The sequence below is a fragment of the Perognathus longimembris genome, chromosome 12 (genome assembly GCF_023159225.1).
Source record: "Perognathus longimembris pacificus isolate PPM17 chromosome 12, ASM2315922v1, whole genome shotgun sequence".
In the NCBI taxonomy this organism is placed as follows: Eukaryota; Metazoa; Chordata; class Mammalia; order Rodentia; family Heteromyidae; genus Perognathus; species Perognathus longimembris.
In genome coordinates, this window is record NC_063172.1 from 38,374,731 (window position 1) to 38,394,357 (window position 19,627).

The window sequence follows — 19,627 nt, forward strand, 5'->3', positions numbered from 1 at the left end:
GATGAGGAATCAATAGCTAAATCTTTTTAGTGTTTCTTGAAGTCTAGCACAAATAGCACAGAGCCAGAATCGCTGAATCAATGTAACATTAAAAATTCAGAGTGTTGTCAGGTGCTGGTGGCTCATGCCTGGAATCTATCTACCCAGGAAAATGGGATCTGAGGTTCACAGTTTGAGGTCAATCCATGCAGGAAAGTCTGTGAAAACCTTACCTCTGATTAAATCACAGAAAATGCTGGAAGTGGGGTATGTGGCTCAAGTGGTAGCATGGCCTTGAGCAAAAGGAGCTCAGGGACAACACCCAGGCCCAGAGTTCAAACCTCAGGACTGGCAAAATATAATTAATTAATTAAAAATTACATATGTATGTACCTATATATTACATATATATTCTTCTAAGTCATTCTAAAACTATCAAAATAGTTTCTGAGATTGGGGAAGACAACCTGAATTAAGTGGTTTCTTCTTTAGTTTTGTGGATAATGTGATTAAACATGCCATGAAAAGAGCAAGTCATCAAGTCCGGTGTATGTCAATGAAACTGGTTAATTTAAAAGATAAAGAAGGTTTATTAGAGCCATACATGTATCTGATACCTATTTAATCCCAAACTGTAGCCACAATGATGGTAGTTCAGCACATATACAGAAGTTAACTTTATATCAATGACAGTAGTTACAGTAGCTATAATTGCTTTCTCTTGTACTTCCATGTAATCAGTATTACATTTTTGTTGCCTCTCCCAACAAGATAGCTGTGTCATGGTATTTCAGAGAAATAGAATATACAAAAACTCTTAAGTCCCATGATTCTGAGTATCTAACATATCTCCCCATCTTTTCAATTCTTTCATTTCCATATTCATATCACAGTGACTTTTCAAGCCCATGGAAACCTCAAACCATTGACTTCTGCAGCATAAGCCTCGTGTATCATCACATTTTCAATTTTTGCTGCAAATTTTTGTCCTGCTTTTCACACCCACAGTTTCTCTGCTACAATAGATTCAAAGACCTCAATATCAGAACATTTCTAATGATAATTCAAAATGATATAAATTTCTTCTCAATTAGTAAATTTATTGAAAGGTTATTAATCAGACAGTATAGTAATTATATTTTCTTAATCCATACACCTTTTCTGTAAGATAGGTTTTATTTGTGTAATTTTCCAGAGGAGAAGATTAAGTTGCAAAGCTACAAGTAAGTTGATTTTTATCACAGTTGCAGGTAAATCAGAACTTTAGAACCCCAAACCTAAAACTTTCATACCACAGCTTGTGCTCCTTCCACTATGCAAAAAAAAAAAAAAAAAAAAAAGTTGTCTCCTAGAACCTTATTGGCTGTTTTTCTCTTCTTTTTATTTACATTTCAATGAGTTGTACAAGGAAGGTTCCTTTGAAAATGTCCACAGATGCATACAATGTGCCTTGACTAGTCTGATTCCCTGTTATTCTTCTTCATCCCCTTTCCAGTTTTTCAAAACTGGATTATTGTTTCATTTTCACACACATAAATATTTCCATCATGTTCCCTCTTTCACCTTTCTCTCTTCCTCTAGTACCAACACTTTGTTAGACCTGTTTCACATTTTAGTTCTTCTTCTACTCTTCAGATTATTTTTGCAACATTAATTCTACATGTAATAGAAAGTAAATAATATTTGCCTTTCTAAATTGTGCTTATCAATTTTGCTGAAACCATGTGAATAGTTTGTTTGTTTTTTTTTTTTTTTTGCCAGTCCTGGGGCTTGGACTCAGGGCCTGAGCACTGTCCCTGGCTTCTTTTTGCTCAAGGCTAGCACTCTGCCACTTGAGCCATAGCGCCACTTCTGGCCATTTTCTATATATGTGGTGTTGGGGAATTGAACCCAGGGCTTCATGTATACAAGGCGAGCACTCTTGCCATTAGGCCATATTCCCAGCCCAATAGTTCATTTTTTAATGACTTGATAGTGTATATAAACCACATTTACTTTATCCAGTCATTTATTGTCACCTAAGCTGATTCCATAACTTGGCTAATTGCCAATAGTCACAACAAACATCTCTATCCTATCCTATCTCTATCCTATTCTTCAATTGATCCTTGGCGTTCATACCAGAAGTACATACACAGAGTAAAATTTTAGTCTTCTACATGTGGCTATCCAGTTTTCTGAACACCACTTCTTAGTGATACTGTCTTTTTTTCCCCCAATATATGTCCTGGTCAAGAATCAGTACCTCTTGAGTTTTATTCTGGATCTATTTTTTTATTCCACTGGTGCACATGTCTCTTTCTCAGTATTGCGCTGTTTTGGTTGCTATGGCTCTGTTGTATAATTTGAAATTTGGTCTTGTAATGCCATCAACATTGCTCTATTTGCTCAGGAGTTCTTGGGTTATTTGAGGTCATTTATATTTTATTATTTTAACAATATGCTTCCTGGGTCTGTCAAGAATGTCATTGAAATTTTCTTGGATATTGCATTCAGTGTGAAAAGAGATTTTTAGATTTTCACAATGCTAATTTTTCCAATTCAGGAACATGGGGAATCTTTTTACCTTTTCATGATTTTTTTCCATTTGTTTTTCTTATTTATTGTTGAAGTGATGTAGAGAGAGGTTACAGTTTCATACATTAAGCATTGGATACATTTCTTGTACTGTTTGTTACCTCCTCCCTCATTTCCCCTCCCCCACCCCTCCCCTCTCCCTCCCCCCATAAGTTGTTCTGTTGGTTTACACCAAACAGTTTTGCAAGTACTGCTTTGGGACTCATTTGTCTTTTTATCCTGTGTCTCTGGATTTTGGTATTCCCTTTCACTTTCCTAGTTCTAATACCAGTACATACAGTTTCCAATGTACTCAGATAAGATACAGTAATAGTGCTGGTACAACCACAGGAAGGGGATACAAGAGGATCATCAATAACAGAAGCTACAGTTTCACATCGCATGTTGAAAGTAATTACAACAGTGATATAACAGTTGTTTCCATAACATAGCATTATCTTATGCATTCATAGGGGCATAGCTATTAGGCCCTTGTGATCCTCTGCTGTGACTAGCCAAAACCTGTGCTAATTATTCCCTATAAGGGAAACCATAGAGTCCATGTTTCTTTGGGTCTGGCTCACTCCACATAGTATAATTTTTTCCAAGTTCTTCCATGTCCTTATGAATGGGGCAATGTCATTCTTTCTGACAGAGGCATAAAATTACATTGTGTATATGTAGCACATTTTCATGATCCATTCATCTACTGAGGGATATCTGGATTGGTTCCATATTTTACCTATGACAAATTGTGCTGTGATGAACATTGTTGTGCCTTTTCATGATTTTCTATATTTATTTCTTCAGTGTATTATAGTTTTCACTGTAGAGATCTTTCTGTTTTAATGTTCAAACATGGTCCTTCTATTTTCTAAGTTCCTCAGGACTTTCATCATTGGTTACCTATATTAATATGTGTAATTTAGCATAATATCTCAATGATAACAAAATACATGGCAAATGTTTGATAACTAAAATATTAATGAAGACTGCAAAGAAGATTTCAAGGAAAGTGTTATAAGTCATGGAAAAGCAGCATGTTTTATAACAGTTGGTTATATTGACACACACCTTCCTTCACATCTAGAGATCAAGAGGCACGTTGTTCATGGTCAACACAGAAAAAATTAAGGAGACCTCAATTCCAACAAACAAGCTTGATGTGGTTGCACATACCTATAATAGAAGTATAGATAGAAGAATCACAGTAAACAGGCTTGGAAAAAATGTTAGAGACCCTATGTAAAAATAACTAAATCAAGAAAGGGCTGAAGTGTAGCTCAAGTGATAGAATCCTTTCCTAATGAGCACTAGGATATGAGTATCTCTATGATCAGTTAAACACACACACACACACACACACACACACACAATGTAAGAATTTAGATACCTTTGCACTTTGCTACTTTTGTCTTGTCATTAAGAAACAGATTTGTAAAGCACAAATATAATAACATAATTAAAAGTAAATTTTTCTGTTTTTCATTCTTTATTGTCAAAGTGATGTAGAGAGGATGTACAATTTCATACATGACAGAGCATACATTTCTTATCCAACTTGATACCTCTTCCCTCATTCCCCCCTCTTCTCATTTCCCCTCCATTATTTGTACCATTGGTTTACATATAGTTTTCTAAGAATTCCTGTTGCATTGGTTTGTCTTTTTTTCCTTTGTCTCTCAATTTTGGTATTTCCTTTCCCTTCCCTAGTTCCAATACACATATATACAATATCCAAGGTACCAAAATCAGTTACAGTGACAGCAGAGGTAAAACCACGGGAAAGAAATGCAAAAGAAAAAGGGCATAATTTCACATGGTATGTTGAAAATAACAACACCAATGATAAATCACTTTTATCTATAACTTGGAGTTCATTCACTTAGTAGAAGTTAATTTTCAATTCTAAAAAAATTATAGAATTTTAGGGCAATAGCAAAGAATATGAACCATCTTTTTTACGAATGATATCATGTTCCTCTATAGCTATTTGCTTCACTTATTTTTAATGAAACAATTATTGATGGAAACCTAAACAAATGGAAAAACCATTAAGGTCATCCTTGTACCCACCAGCTGTTTCAACAATAGCAGGTTCTATATACATTTATAGTTTCCATGTCATTTTCACAAAAATTTCAAACACTTCACTACTTCATTTATGTATTTCAATATACACCAGGTTAAAAGATAAGATCTTTTTCTTTTGAAAATAATCACAATAAAATTAGGATGCTGGTAATATGGCCTAATTATAGAGTGCTTGCCTCTTATTTTAATATTCTGAACACACATGTTCATGTCATGGCCCAACTACGAAAGCATAAACGATTCAGGTAGGAACTACCATTTTTGAGCCTTTAACTTGCATTTTGTGTATGGGGGCAGGAAACATTTTTCTCTTTCTCTATTAGTTTTGGTAACATCATTATCTAAAAAAAAACACATGCTAAAACTTACAAAATAATCAAAGTAAAATATATCATGACTTTAAAAATTAACAATAGTTTATTATTCTCAAACCTTAGTACCAACCCCCAAAATTAACTCTAAACTTTTAATTATACTTCTTTCAAGCCCATGTTGAAATTCATAAATACAATATAATTTTATTTCAGCTGTTGTAGTTTGTTTGAATTATAACCATGCATTGTGATTTAAGCTATGCCCTTTTGTCTCTTTCTATTTATATATTTATTCATTGAATTTGTCTATCTCTCTTTTCTTTCCCAATATATTTGCTAAATGATCATATTATTTTTCAAAAAAGTATACTCAAAATCTGAGATTTCAGGTTTTATCTCCATAATAACCTGTAACATTCTCATTTATGTGTACTTTCAATACCATATACATTTTTCATTAGGTTAAAGTTTGGTAATTTGGTAAGACTCTATTATAGAGTGTTATGAATTCTTATTAGAAAGTCATAGTGCCCTCTAGTTGTCTATATCTATTAATTCACTAGGATAGAAAAATAATCAACTCTTCTTCATTAATAAATAATAAATATACTGCTGTGAGAGTTTGGTGCTCCTCTCTTACATGGTCACCTTGAAAATCTCTTCTGCGAAGAAATGGAAAGACCTAAAATAATTATGGCAAGTGAAATTAGTCAGGCCTACAAAACAAAAGCATGTTTTCCATTGTATGTGGAATGTAAATGTAGCTTATAAGTAAATACACTGGATTGTATGGAACTATATACAAATGTATTAACTGAAATATGGTAGACTCAAGGGAGAATTTGAATTGTATAATTTCTAAGAAAGGCAAAGTCAAAGTAAAATGCTAGAAAGTATTTGAAATCAGTCACATGGGTTCAAGGGGGAAAGATTTAGATAAACAAAGACGAGAAGAGTGCAATCAACAATTCAATGTATATCCTACAAAATTCAGGAGAGTTAGAAAAGTGGTGGGTAGGGTAGGGATGGGTGAGAATGAGGAAAGGTGTGACATTAATCAAGATGCATTTTGTTTTTTAAGTGCTTTTTTTACATGGCAACTCTTTTGTACAACTTCTTGAAGATAATACAAAACAATTTCAAAAAAAGAATCCCTAGGTAAATTACATGTGTAAAATTGAAAAGGAGTGGCTTACAATGAGAAAGATGAGAAGCAAGTAGAATTTAAAAGCAAACTGAGAAATGTGGTAACTCTAGAATTTTGCAGCTTCTTCATTATTAACAGTTTGTATTTATCCATTTTATTCTGCTTTTGGTCTTTTTGTGGATAACTTTTTCATTCTATAATATAAACACAATTTTTGATGTCTTTTAAAATTTTGACTTTTAAAAGCAGAGCACACATGACTGAATTGCATCTCTGAGATGACTGAAGGTGAGTGTGCATTGGTGGGCATATTGCATATTCATGGCTTCTTTTCTTCACTTTGAATATGTTATCTCAGCTGCTGTTATTCAATATGGCACAACCATAGCTGGAAAAATAATACATGTGAACCAAGGCAATGTCTGCCCCTCTTTGATATAGTATTCCCAGAATTCCTAGTGGGTGTGAGTTGACTTTCATATCAAGAACAGTTATAAAACAAAGCCTATTTTTTTGCATATTATTCCTCTTGGTTCAACACTTAATTGTGCCCATCTATTTACTCTCCTTCTCTAAGGGTCTTAATGAACCAATAGTTCCTAGCAATATGATACAGCTCCTGTCATCCACATCCATTTTAGATAGTTTTGTTTCCCTTAATAGTTTCATTTTACTTTGACATTTTTACATGTGATCTGAGTTAAATCTATTATACTCTGTAGAAACAAGTTTGTGAGCCCTTTTTTAATGTTAAGGATTCAATTTCAATATTCTTTTATAGAAAACCAAGGGATGATTTCTCTCACTTTTCCTGTAATAAAAATCAGTATTTAAAAGTATTTTTAATAGCTGAAAACATTCCTAGTATTAGGAAACTTTTATAGATATTCAAAAATATGCTATATTCTAATTTTAGCTTTCAGTCTCATCAGATAGCTTCCTAATTTTCGAAACTATAATTGCCATTCAAAATGACAATTGGCTTTTTTTCTTTTTTTTCAACGTGAAGTACAGAGGGGTTACAGTTTCATATGTAAGGCAGTAAGTACATTTCTTATCCAACTTGTTACTTCCTCCCTCATTTTCCCCACCTTCCCCCTCCTTATTTCCTCCCTCATGAGTTGTACAGTTGGGTTACACCATATAGTCTTGTAAGTATTGCCGTGCATTGGTTTGTCTTTTTATCCGTTGTCTCTCAACTTTGGTGTTCCCTTTCCCTTCTCTAGTTCCAATACACTTATATACAATATCCAGGGTACTAAAGTCAGATACAATGATATCAGGGGTAAAAGCAAGGGAAAGAAATACAAAAGAAAAAAGGCACAATTTCACATGGCATTTAGAAATTACAACAATGATTTACCACTTGTTTCCATAACTTGGAGTTCATTTTTATTAGCATCATCTTATGTGTTCATATGAACATAGCTATTGAGCTCTTGTGATCTTCTGCTAGGATTATCCTAGACGTGTACTAATTATTGTCAATGAGAGAAACGATAGAGTCTACTGAGGGGCATCTGGGTTGGTTCCATATTTTACCGATGACATTGTGTTGCAATGAACATAGCTGTGATGGTGGCTTTAGTGTGGTATTGCTTGGAATCTTTTGGGTAGATGCCCAAAAGCGGGGCTGCTGGGTCATAGGGGAGCTCTATGTTTAGCCTTTTGAGGAACCTCCATGCTGCTTTCCAGAGTAGTTGAACAAGTTTACATTCCCACCAACAGTGTATTAAGGCTTCCGTTTTGGCCACATCTCCTCTGGCATATCAGAAAGAATGACATTGGCCCATTTGTAAGGAAATGGAAGGACTTGGAAAAAATCATACTAAGTGAAGTGAGCCAGACCAAAGAAATATAGATAATTGGCTTTTATTCTGATACACTCAGTGTCTTACTTTGTGCCTAGAACTTTTATAGTTAAAGTAACAGATATTGGTGGTGATTTAGTTGAATAAGATTTTAATGGCTTTAAGTAGCATGGCAATAATATCAGATGTATTATTTATTTGAATCAAATAAATACAGTTCAGCTCAATGGCCTGTATATTTGGGGAAATAATTGAGTAATTAGAACCTTCAAGTACTGAAATATTATGCTTCATTTTTTTGAATTTCCAAATGTTTTAGAAGATATAGTTAACAAGCTATGATGTTATGCTTTTAAGTGTCCACAGTAAACAAAATTGCTGAATAGAGCTGAGTGGAATTAATCTACATTTTCATCACAAAGTTATAGTTCCATAATACTCCACAATGTAGTTCTGACTGATTGTTTTTCCTTCCTTGGCCTTGGGAAACTGTAAGGAAATCATGTTTTACTATTCCATGATACTATGAAAGTTTCTCAGACTGGCTTGTTTCTACCATTATCTGGATTATTATAACAATAGATTTTTCCATTTAATATTTTAATTATATCTTTAAGAAAAGAAGCAATTTTGAGCTTGCAATAAAAACCCTTATTTCTTTCCACCATCTACTTTGCTGAAATGATGCTTTGTCAAAGAAAGAGGCCATATGGCACTTAATGATCTCTCCTCTTACACAGCCAGTGTTTAAAGCTGTAAACTGTACAGTCAAAATGTCTAAATCATTTTCATTGTGTTCATAATTAAGCATTTTATGGCTTTCTTCAGTTCTATATATTTCTATATATTTGTAATTTATCATCTAAGGAAAGTTTGCCTAACTTTCCAAGGGTTGGTCTTTCCATAGATTAAAGTAAGGATTTTATATTTTAAGATGCAGTTTTGTGATGTTCATTTTCTGTGGTTTTTAAGATATTTCACTAGATACTTCTTTTAAGGTAATGGGTGTAAATTTATTTCACTTTTCTAAAATGGCTTTAATCTTTTACGACCTTAGAGGCTCTTTATTTGATCTAAATTTTAAAGAATTAGTTAAGAAATACTAGGAGTGACAGAGTCTTGCTAAATTTTCTATTTCTTTCAGATCTTTCTATATGAAAACCATTAAAAAATGTGAATTAAGAAACAGCCAGGATGTAAGTAAAGACAATTCAGACACCATAGAAATTTGCTAAGTGATATCTAAATATTTCATTCTCAGATCTTTTTCTTTTTTATCCTTTAAAAAATTAATTTTATTGTCAAGGTGATATACAGAGGGGTGATAGTTACATATGTAAGGTTGTGAGTACATTTCTTGTCCAACATTGATGCCTTCTCCTTCATTTGTATCCTATTTCCCTCCACCCACGTAGCTCCCCCTCCCCCTGAGTTTTAAAGTTAATTTCCAATACTTTGTCTTGTATCACTGTTGCATTGGTTCACCTTTTATTGTTTGTCTCATGATTTTGTTGTTCCCTTTCCTTTTGTGTGTGTGTTGGTTCTGGGGTTTGAACTCAGGTCCTGGGCACTGTTCCTGAGCTGTTTTGCCCAAGGCTAGTATGCTATCACTTGAGCCACAGTTCAACTTCTGGGTTTTCTTGGTAGTTTAATGGAGATAAGAGTCTCACAGACTTTCATACACAGGATGGCTTTGAACCTGATTCTCAGATCTCAGCCCCCTGCATTGGTATGACTACAGGAATGAGCCAAAGGTAGCCAGCAAACCTATCTTTCTTTAATTGAATTTAATTTCAATTTCAGAATTCTGCTAGGAGGGAGCAGAAAAAATTAAATCATGTTGTTTGCTTGCAACAATGTATCCATTTACCAGATCACTATCCTTCTAAAATTATACTCAATATTATGCATTTAAAATTTGTAAATGCTAAAGTTATATAGCCTTACAGTTCTTTTTTTACATTTCACTGAAGTCACTACTCCCTTTCTCCCCACCCCTTTCTTTAAAGAAACTCTTAGAAAGAATTGCCTCTACACATTTGTTCCCATCCTATTTTCTCTTCAATCTACTTAAATCAGGCCATATTTTCCTTCTCTTTCACTAAAAATTCCCACAAGTGTCCATATCTTTCCAAAATAAGTAATCAATGGCTTATCTTCTACTTCTTATTGTTACTTTGACAGCTTGACTAATCTATACTTACATAGTTCCTCACTAGATATACCTGTTTTTCTGTATATTTTTCTCTTTTATTATCTGCTTTTCTCCAGAATTTTAAAGCTTAACGTATCTCCAGGGTTCATCTTTTGTTCTTTTATGTTATATATTCTGGTTCTTCATTGAGATCACTTCGTTTTATGGTTTCAATATGTCAATAACCTCATATTTGTAACTTCTTCATGAGATGTATTTTTGTTCTTAGCAACTTCGCCTAGATACTTAATAACATATGTGATATACTTCAAACATGGAGAAATTAATTTTAACCCCCCAGTTTTCTCTCTCCAAAGTACCCTCATCTCATGTTCTATCCAGTCCCCTGGGAAATTACATGTGTAAGAATTACCTCTTCTTCACAGTTATTTTCTAATTTATCAGGAAAGTCTTTAAGACTTTACCAATAAACACAAAACCAAAACTGACCATATCCTTTATATCCATGATTACAGGGTTAGCATATGCTCTACCTCCTTTCAAATATTACTGCAATGGTTTCCGGAGATCTCATCTCAAACCTTAGCCTTAGACACCGTCCTCAGTTCAGCAGCCAGAGAAATCTTTCCAGAACAATAATCATTCTTCTGCTTGAAAAGCTTCACTAATATCCCAACAGTCTCAAAATAAACCCAAATATTCTACACGGCTCTTGTAGAATTGTAAGCATACCTACATATTAGCCATTACAGGAGTTTGAGTTTTTGTGACCACTATTTATATATTATTTTAGACAAAAAATATAAAACCACCTTTTCTTACCACCATGTATCCTATTCCCCTATGTGTATTGCCCAAATATTCATCAAACTATGTTGAATTAGCTCCCTGTTGTTACAATCCTAAAACTGCAAAAGACTGCTCTTGGTCTTGTTCATTAAGTTTTCCTAATTTCCTCTTTCTTTCTATGTTTGTTTTCACTACTGTTAAAACTGAACTATATTGGTAGGGGACAGTAATATGTGGAAATTCTCAAATCAAGATTACAAGTCTAAATCTTCATGGGAATATGGCTAATGAAATTTTGATAGTTCAAAAAGAAATACCATATTTGTCTATAGAAATAACATGTAAAGGGTTGGGGATATGGCCTAGTGGCAAGAGTGCTTGCCCCATATACATGAGGCCCTGGGTTCAGTTCCCCAGCACCACATATATAGAAAATGGCCAGAAGTGGCGCTGTGACTCAAGTGGCAGAGTGCTAGCCTTGAGTAAAAAGAAGCAAGGGACAATGCTCAGGCCCTGAGTCCAAGCCCCAGGACTGGCCAAAAAAAAAAAAAAAAAAAAAAAAAAAAGAAATAACATGTAAAAATTTGATTACAGAAATAACAAGTGAAAAAATGATCTGACTTCAGTTCCTGTCACTAAAATGACTATAATAAAAAATCTTTGAAATGTTATATCCCTTATGAATTAAATTATGGTTAATATTTTTCAAATTGAAATCTTTCACTTTTTGGAAACATGATTCTAAACTATCAATCATTTTAAATAGTGACTTTCAGTTCCACACTTCTGTCATTTGTGTTAGAAATTACGTTTTTCTGTGTTAAGAGCATATGCATGCATAACATAGCCCCACATACTCAACAGTAAACCTATTCATAGAAATGTATCTGCTACAAAGTAAGTGACAACTTGAACTTGTAAATAAATCTTCAGAAGAATCTACTTTTTATGCTTTTTGACAGGTGTTCAAATATTCATGAGTACAAACATTGCTGACACTGGCATCTGGTGTTTTTCTGTGCATTTAAATATGTTTTTGTGTCTTCTCTTTATAAGATACAAACTGGCTAGTAGATTGTGTTAGATCTGAGTATGCAATATTAGCCATTTTTCAGGTGATGGGTAATACTCAAGGTCAGGAATTCTTAGCCCTCCATGAGCTGTCTGTTCCCAACTGGCTTCTAAACAGGATACACTAACAATCCTCTAGGCAAATTATACACTGCTTGCTGAAATCAAGTTTTGGCTGCAAGTCCTTGCCAGAACTTCTGCCTGATGAGATATATTGGACCATGTGTGTGCAGAAGAGATCTCTGTTGTTTCTTTTGCTTCTAAGGCTTATGGCAGAGGGAAAGCTAAACTTAATGCTTCTTTTTTGTTAATCTCACTCGGCCTTGGGGTGTTAGTCTCTTAATTGTGAGAAGCCAGGTGCAGCTGGTATGAAATTCAGTTTGTAAATTCAGTCATGGAGGTGAAATAATTACATTTTATTCTAATGATATTTTTGGTTCTGTGCCCATATTTTCCTGGATGTTGTGAATTCAATCTCTCCATCAATTTTCTATCACTCAGGTGAGATTTAAGATACCAGGCACCTTGTGTAGTGCCAAATAAGGAATTTAGGTGACATGAGCCCTCAGATTTTGTTTGTATGTGCTGATAAAGTCATAAATAACAATATAGAGTATTTAGGTGCATGGACTGACTTGTAGTACAGTTACTTTGTGGCAATTAATATTCATGGAATATGTTCTTCTTGCTCTAGTAGAACACTGACAACAAAGAAAACTATACACTAAGGCCCAAAGTCTCACCTGAGAGACCACTCATGTTTGTCATTCTATTGCTTCAGCTCATGGGGTCACAGGATAGGGATACCTTTCTCCTTTGGTCTGTGTACATGCAACAGTAAGATAATGTCTCCCATAGAGATCTTTACCTTGAGCTTTGATCAAATAAGAGGTAATGTGCAGAAGTGTTCTTTATCCTTCAAAAATTATTAGGACTTTATTCCTACCCTTCTTCCCCTTTATTTGATTTCTGGAGGAAAATGGAGTAGAGAATTATTTACCAAAGAGCTTTCAGTCATCCCATAATTCTTTCTTGAAGGAAAAAGCTCAAGAGGTAGCTAGATATCGCCATATTTTTCTTTGTATTATATGTTCCTTGGAGCAGTAAAATCTGAGTACCTTCATCATCTTTCAGAATGACCAAAGTGGCATGGGAGAAATGCTAGTTAATACTTCAAAATTTAAACAGATAGTATGTAGTTGAATGAAACAAATAAACACAAAGCACCTAAAAACAGAATAGAAGATTTAAGTTGCTGTAATCCCTCAGTTCCTGTCTCCTTTCTCTTGAACAACAAAATTAGTTGTACTTTTGGTAAAACTTGATTTAACTACACCTGGCCACATAGAAAAACTAAATCAAAAATAAAGATTTATGAAGAACAGAAAATATACCACCATAGTCATCAGAAAATCATCAATAATTATTTCATATTGCTTTTGTTTCCTTTATAATTTCTTTTCCAATAAGCTTGGTCCTTTATTTAGGAATAACTGTATAATTAAATTTTGTGAGTCATTGTGTGTTAGATCTAGTGCATCATTGAATAGTATTCAAGTTAAGAAAAGGTTTTGAGGCCAAAATATTTTTCTAAGATATAAAATCTTTAGAGTCACTAAGATATTAACTCTCTCATGTGATTCTCAGGAAGAAATGGAGAAGGCAAATAATTTACAGGTGTATCAGTCAATAAATTTCATAATTTCGCCTTTACATCTAGATTGTGAACATTGATGAAAACCCACAAATTTAATAAGTTCTCACTTACAAATGAATAAAGTGCTCCTATATCTCTGCTCCCAATATACTTGTTACCTATCCCAAACACATAAGCTAATACAGAACGTAAAGACAAATCTGTCTCCAGCATAAAATCCTAATCTGAAATATCATTATTTCCATTGTAATTATTGTGTCTTTTTCTGCAAATGGAATGCATAGATGAATAATAAGAAAGAATTAATATTTTTGTAGCATTTGAATTTTAAAAGAAGAAGCAAACTGAGAATACTCATTACATTTAGGAAGCACAGGAACTTATATAAAGCTGATGTGCATAGTCATAAGGACAGAAACAGTACATGATGTTTACAAGATTCTACATTTAATAATTGAGTTTCTATAATTTATACATTTTTGTTATTAGTAGCAATCTTATATGAGCATTAAGCAAAAGCATTCAAATAGTACAAAAGTGATCAAGTTAGTCCCAGTAATGCCTTCAGAAAATTTAACACTGTAACACTAATATGTTATAATGTATCTGCATTTTATAAAGCTGATAGTGACTTTAGTTCTCTCAGATTTTTGGTCTTTGGGGACAATGGCTCACAATAATTTACTACAAGACATCATAGCTAGCAGACAAATCTTGGAATCCTGGGATGAAAGTATCAGTATTTTGTTTAGGTTTTTAAATGTACACTGTAACTATAACCAAAATACAACTATGACAGGGCTTACCAAGAACTTGAGTGAGTCATTGTGACTTTTTTTATGTTAGTAGATTCAATTTTCTTTAGACTTCAATATCTTTTCCCAATGATTTGCCTCAGTAGTATTATTCAGAGAATGGGCACATCCTTTAGTATTTCAAGTAGCATTCATCCCCAATGGTTCTTTATTCTTTCAGGACCTTTTACTAATTGAGAGTAGGTTTCCAAATATGAGGGAGTAAAGGGATATATTTCTGAACCTATGCTCAAAGATACAAATAAAAGTTAATAATGGAAAAACCAGACAGAGTGGATAGATTGTGTATTTCTGGCCATTTTTTGAGATTGATTTTAAGGAGGATGAGTCTGAGAAATTTCAAATACTTATTAGGTAAATGTAATATTTACTATCAAATGTATTGAGATATAGATTTATTAAGTTAAATACAGAATTGCAGACGATTTATAAGAACAATGGCCATAGTTTTGCTTTGTGAAACCTCCAGAGAAAGCAGGTAGATTGGAGGTTTATCCATTTTTTCACAGAATATCCCACAGGAGTATACTTGAAACACCTTCCTTTTGTACATATTCCAAAGGGGACATTTTAAATGTGATAATTAGCAATAAAATAAACATTGTTTTGAAACTAATTAGATAGCAAATTAACTTTTTAAAATTGTGTGCCTATAAAATCATTCTACTACAATTAAATTTTAAGATGAAATCACTAATACAAAATTTTAAATACTACATATTATAGCCCCTAATGCTCCTTTTCCTGATTTCTTGAACTTTAGAAATGTAACCGGAGCAAGTTTTCTTCACTTATGTTCATACTATTTGCTCATTTATTCCACTGTACTATTCTATATATTCATTTAAAAAATAAGTTTATATTTTGTTGTTGTTGTTGTCTGTAATGGGGCTTGGTCTCGGGAGCTTTTCTGGTCAAGGCTCATGCTCTACCAATTTGAGCCACAGCTCTACTTCTGGTTTTCTGGTGGCTAATTGAAGATAAGTGTCTCACAGATGTTCCTGCAAGGCCTGGCTACAAACCAAGATCTTCAGCTTTCAGGATCCTGTGTAGCTGGGATTGTACAGGCATAGCCAGTAGGGCTCAGGTAATGATCTAATTTTTAATGATCATAAAATAGACAAAACTTTCCACAAGTATAGTTTATAATCAGTATTGAATCTTTACTTGATATGACTCTAAAAATTATATATCCAACTGAAAATTCCATCTTTTATAGATAATTTTAACTCAGCAAATTCTGTAACTGTGATATCTCACAATTATAATTCTGTTTTATATTAAGTGTATAAATATATTGGAGTATTTTCCTAGATATTCTTTTCTGAAAACATGTTGAGTATCTTGTAAAATTTATTGAAATAAGTTTTGCTATTTGTGACTAGAGTATTTTGACAAAAGAAGATGTTGAAAAATTCCAGACATTTTTGCTTGCAAAAGTTAGAATCTCCTCCCAAACCACAAACTAGCAATGGTAATTCACATCTGTGTTCTAAACTACTGTCAATAATGAATAGATGGATTACAGTCTAGAGTCATTCTGGGCAAAAATATGAGACACAGCCTAAAAAACAATTGGTTATGTTTTCAAAATATACTTAAAAGCATTGCATATAAAATATGCTGTGGATCATATCCATAATCCCAGCCACTTGAGAGATAGAAATTAGGAGGATTGTGGCTTGAGGCCAGCCCAAGATGACCTCATTGCTGGCCTCATAATTGTGAGGCAAATTACTGGCAAACATAAATAGATAATAGATCAGTATCTGAAGACACTCTGTGCAAGAACATGCAAACTTACTTGACAAATAACTAACATCAGGGTGTGCCTTGAGTGGTGTTTCATGTGCTTAATCAGAATGAGGCCCTGTGGTCAAACCATAGTACTTCTAAGAAGGAAAAGGGCATTGCATAAATTTTCTTCATCAAAAGACTTTTCTATGTACAACAGCACAAAATCAAACCTATATTTATATGCTATTTAAGAACTTAATTTCTTTTTTCTTTTTTTTTTTTTTTTTGGCCAGTCCTGGGGCTTGGACTCAGGGCCTGAGCACTGTCCCTGGCTTCTGCTTTTGCTCAAGGCTAGCACTCTGCCACTTGAGTCACAGCGCCACTTCTGGCCATTTTCTATATATGTGGTGCTGGGGAATTGGACCCAGGGCCTCATGTATATGGGGCAAGCACTCTTGCCACTAGGCCATAGCCCCAGCCCCAAACTTAATTTCTTTAGTTCTCTGTTTTTTTGACCAACTTTACTGTGTTTTTATATTTTCTAAAATGTTCTCTACAAAACTTCCAAAACTGAAGATTTAGTTCTTAATCATTTCCAAATCCTTTTCGACAAAGGCAATTCAGATTTTTAAATTATATTTCTATTGTCTTTAAGGAGTTATACAAAGGGAGTACTATTCAACATATGGAATGAAGATTTTGAAGACAAAGAAATTTAATAACACACAGGATACTAAATAAGACACTATGTCAACTTACAAAATAAAGTTCTCATAGGCTCACATGAGTGCATTCTATAATTGAGGAAATTCATGAATAAGAAATTCTAGATGGTTTCTCATGTTTGCTTTTAGTAGAATAAGATTCATTGTTTAGTTCTAAAATTCATTTATATGTTATTATATAATATATGAGATTTTTTGGTCAATAATGAAGTGTGAATTTAAATCTTGCCATCACTTAACTTGCTTGCAAAGATGGCATTCTTCAACCTGAGGTTTTCCAGTCCTACTTTTTGCTGTACTTGGAGATAGGACTTAGCAGACTTTTCTAACTGGTTGGACTGGTGGTACACTCATACTGCAGAGCTCAGCCTCCTGAACTATGCAGGGAGTAGAGATGTGTGCCACCGGTGCCTGACTATGGAATTATTCATGCAGTGTTTTCTCCTTCAGTAGAAGTGCCAATGTGGGGCATGTATTTTGGGATTTTGTGTATATTTAATTTGTTAATAATACATTTTATACCATAGAGCTGGATTCCACAAATATTTTTCTTTATAATGTCATTGTAAAATATTTTTTCCTCACTAATGAGCTTTGAAACTATTTCAGAAATATGTTTCTAATAATGCTAAACATTTACCTTAAATGAGATGAAACTTGAAGGGATTTAATTAGATAAAATGCAAGCACATTTTGGACTAGATTTTCAATTTAAAGAATATAGTGAAATGGGGACAAATCTTTAGTCATCTAAACATTTATATTTTTATATAAATGAAGCCATCACAATAGTAGCACATGCTTCTTAATTCTGTGTAAGCATAAGTACATGAGAAAAATCACTTTTAAAGAGTCTGTCTCTAAAAGAAATCTCAGCTTCACAGAATACTATTAATACAAATCAAAGCTTATTTCTCTTACATGACACACATTTTCCACTGAGACCCCCAGTTTTATGCAACTCACAAGGTTGCCCTGAGTCACTGCTTTTTCTAGCATTTTTAAGTCATCTTACAGGGGTAATATTGATAAGAATGAAGAACAAAGCTCACAATTTTCAAAGAACTCTTTAAAGTTTTTATTTAAAGTGATACATAATAACATATTTTATGTATTAATGAAGTATTATGTAATGTTTTAATATATGCATACATTGCATAATATTTAAGTCACGTTAATACACATGTATTTCCTCAAACATATACCATTTCCTTAGGATAAAAGCTTTTTGAACACTTTGTTTTCACACTTGAATTATCTTACATTATCCCGTTGAAGAACTTGCACATAATAAATTATTGTTACTGTTACACACTTGTGTTTTATTGTTGCTGGTATCCCATTTGCTTAAGTATTTTCTAGAAATAAAATTAAAGATGATGTCTACTGTTTTAATTAGCCCTGTATGAAATTTTCTATGAAAATATTTCTAAGAGAAATTTTAGAAATAATATATAGGAAACATAGTTTTCCTTCAATAACAATAATACTCTATCCTGTCTAGAAATGAGAAATGTAGTTGGATCTACTTATCATTTCACTCTCTTTACCAGGCAGCACAGTGCCAATGGTAAGTGTGAAGTCTTGCAGGCATTTCATTTTAAATTTCTGTTATACTGAGGTTCTCATTCCTCCACATATATCTCACATGCTGCTAGGTAAGACTGTCAGAAACCTGATATACACAACGTGGAAGGACCTCCACACCATCTGGGATGTAAGTGTGACACCCCGGCCGAAGAGCTATAGTTTTTTGAAGTGAGGGAAGCCAGCTCAAAAGAGAAATAACTGACCCTGTCAAACTTCCTTGTAAACATGGGAATAGAATTCTACCAGCCAACAAGTAAGAGTTTTCACTGGAGAGGACTTATCTTTGGAATGCTTTTAGCAGAATATGTCTCCTCTATCTAGAATTGCTTATGGAAAACAAACCTGGAAACCAGGAATTTATAAGGCATGGCTTCTTGAGAAATGTCATGAAGATTTGTAATTATGTAAGAGTGAAAAGAGATATGTCCTGACAAAAACAATGCTTTCTGTGCAAGTAATGTGACATTATCAGAAAATTTGAGTCTATGCACCAGAGTGTGTCTTTTTTTTTTCTTCTTATGCCGGCAATGGGCCGTGAACATTGTGCCTAGGATTTGTCCCTATGATCTTTCACTCAAGGCTAGCACTCTACTTCTTGCTTTTTGTGATTAATTTGAGATAAACTTCTCTTGAACTTTACTGTCCAGGGTGGCTTGATCCTCAGATCTCAGCCTTCTGAGTAGCTAGGATTAAAGTCATAAGCCACCAGTGTCCTGTGAGAATACATTCTTTATAACAAGAGAGAACTTGGAGAATTTCATCAGCGCACCTATTTTCTCCCTGCCTAACAAGTGATTTAATCACTTGTATTATTTAAAATTATTAGTGAAACTGTATGCTAAGCTAAATCCCATATTCACACAGGATTAGTAGAAAATCCAGACATGTAAATTATATAATTCCAGATTGTTGTGTTGTAGCTCTTAATAAAAATCTTTTATGACAATATTTTAAATAACAGATTCTGCTGATTTTAAATATTTAAAATAAAAACATGATAAGTAAAATAGCTAAATTAAATAGGGTTCTTGAACAGGAAGATAAATCAGAACACTTCTTCCCTATGTATTCCTAGAAGACTAGTTCTCTAGGAAAATCTGGTCTCCTGGGCAAGCATGGACTACTAATAGCTAGTACAGACAGTCCAATATTCTTTTGTTTAATACTATTTGGAATGAATGATTCTT